This window comes from Rhinopithecus bieti, unplaced genomic scaffold (assembly GCF_001698545.2).
Source record: "Rhinopithecus bieti isolate Rb0 unplaced genomic scaffold, ASM169854v2 scaffold_23748, whole genome shotgun sequence".
Lineage (NCBI taxonomy): Eukaryota > Metazoa > Chordata > Mammalia > Primates > Cercopithecidae > Rhinopithecus > Rhinopithecus bieti.
In genome coordinates, this window is record NW_016811596.1 from 267,422 (window position 1) to 269,848 (window position 2,427).

A 2,427-nucleotide genomic window follows, 5' to 3' on the forward strand; every position below is an offset into this window, starting at 1 on the left:
AAATCCCATTAAAGCAAAGATCAGACTAGAAAAGCAGGGCACAGACAGAGAGCCTGATCCCTGGAAAAGAGGAGGTCGAGAGTTCATTCGATGTCAGTGTTTAAGAATGAAAGGTCAGCTGTTCAGTCCTTCAACAAATAGCAATCCGGTACCTGCCAGGAAGGAAGATGAGAAGTTCAGGACCCAATTATTCTTTCAAAAGACATAAAGAAAATACAGAATAGACAACACTTTGATCTACTATAAAAGAACCTCACGGATGTAATTTTAAATGCTTTAGAAAGGGATCCACAAATCCAGAGGTATTATATATGTGAAGTTTTCACCGACTGGAAACAAAAGTTGGTGTTGGATGAACTACTCCCTAAAAAGCCCATCTCCTCAGCCCATGGGAATGTTGCTATTTGTGCTGAGTGAAAGGGCATTTCCACTTCTCCAACTGCAAAAGCTGTATTTCTTTCAATATTAAGGTTAATGAGGGCTGGGCCCTGTAATCTACATGAGTAGGTTAATTCTCATGTGTCCTAGATAGTTGAGAGAAAAAGAGATTTAGAACTTCAGCTGAAGGGGAATGCACAGACCGCCATGCCGGAAATGAAGACGTGCAAAGGAAGCGAGGAAAATCACTCCATACCGGGGACACTCCACCTCAGCTTCTCCACCTGTGAAGGAGGCATGCCCAACTGAGCCCGCCCTCCCGAAGGCGTGAGAGAGACCTGCCAGTTCACAGGCTTCAAACACTTTTGGAGAAAAGCAGTTATAGATGTCATTCAAGGTTTGATGATATTATAGTAAGAGAAATCTTTTATCAAAAATTAACAGAGCTCATCCGGGCAGGGTGGCTCACGCCTGTAATCCCAGCACTTTGAAAGGCCGAGGCAGGCAGATCACGAGGTCAGGAGTTCGAGACCGGCCTGGCCAATATGGCGAAACCCCATCTCTACTAAAAATACAAAAATTAGCCAGGAGTGGTGGTGCGCACCTGTAGTCCCAGCTACTCGGGAGGCTGAGGCAGGAGAATCCCCTGGACCTGGGAGGCGGAGGTTGCAGTGAGCAGAGATTGCACCATTGCACGCCAGCCTGGGCAACAGAACGAGCCTCTATCTAAAAAAAAAAAAAAAAAAAAAAAATTAACAGAGCTGACACTGCAGGAAGAACACATGCATCTTGAGTATGTTTTCAGCAATGGGATATGCTCTGAGTTGATCTCCTGTCCCATTATGATTTGCAAGATGCCGTTAGAAACGTCTTTATCCTACTAAGTTGAAAGGTCAAAGTTTTACAACATTACAATTAAATGAGACTATTTCAACATGTTTGTTTAAAATGATAACACATTGTGGCCGAAGGTAAAAGAGTGTGACCCCTGTCATGACACTCTTCCTCATTCAAGGCTGTTTTTGACACTGCTGTGATGATAAAGGTGAGGGCAAAGAAGGCAGACGTTAAGAGGTTCCTGTGTGTTAACCCTCACAATAAAGTCCTCACTGTTACCTTCAAATGTATAGATGCTTTCATTGTTAAAGCTGATAAACAGAATGATTTCGGATTCATTCACTCTGGCACTGCCTGGCTCTGTGCTAGACACTCTGTGCTAGAAAACCATGGTGTGAAAAAAAAGGCCAGTAGTAGAGACAAAAACAAAATAGATAAGCAATCAAATAGCTTGAATTATGGTTAATACAAAATGCCAGAGCAGACGAGATTAATCTATAGTGATAGAGGATTGCCTGGGGTTAAGGTACAGAAGATTGAATTTGGAGGATGGGGAGGAAATATGGGGAGTTGATTTAGAATGTACTATATTTTGATTGGGATGGAAGTTATATGTATTTGTCAAAACTCATTGAATTGCATACTTATAATGAACACATTTTATTGTGTGTAAATTACACTTCAATAAAGTTAAGTTAAAACAGAAAATTATGTGACACATGCTGTGAAGGAGACAAACGCAGATAACATAGCGGGGTGGAGTCGATGTCAACTTAGATGAGGTTTCTCGAGAAGTCTTTTCTGGCAAATAACATTCTCTGTTGGAAAGAGTATTAAATAAAATTTATGGGACACCGTGGTTTTGGACTGAAGTTCTGCTCTAGCCCCCAGACACCAGCCCAAATCAGAGTTGAGTGAGTCACTTGTGCTGGTTGCTAGGTAATCACTGAACTTACAAACAGGCCCATTTTTCAGGAAAACAGGAGATTCACATCAGCAGTCCAAAGGGATCCAGTCAACCTGAGCTGGCATGATAAGAAAGTCTCCTCTGCTTTAACCCCATAAAGAAAGTAGCTTTGGGCCGGGCGCGGTGGCTCAAGCCTGTAATCCCAGCACTTTGGGAGGCCGAGACGGGCGGATCACGAGGTCAGGAGATCGAGACCATCCTGGCTAACACGGTGAAACCCCGTCTCTACTAAAAAATACAAAAAA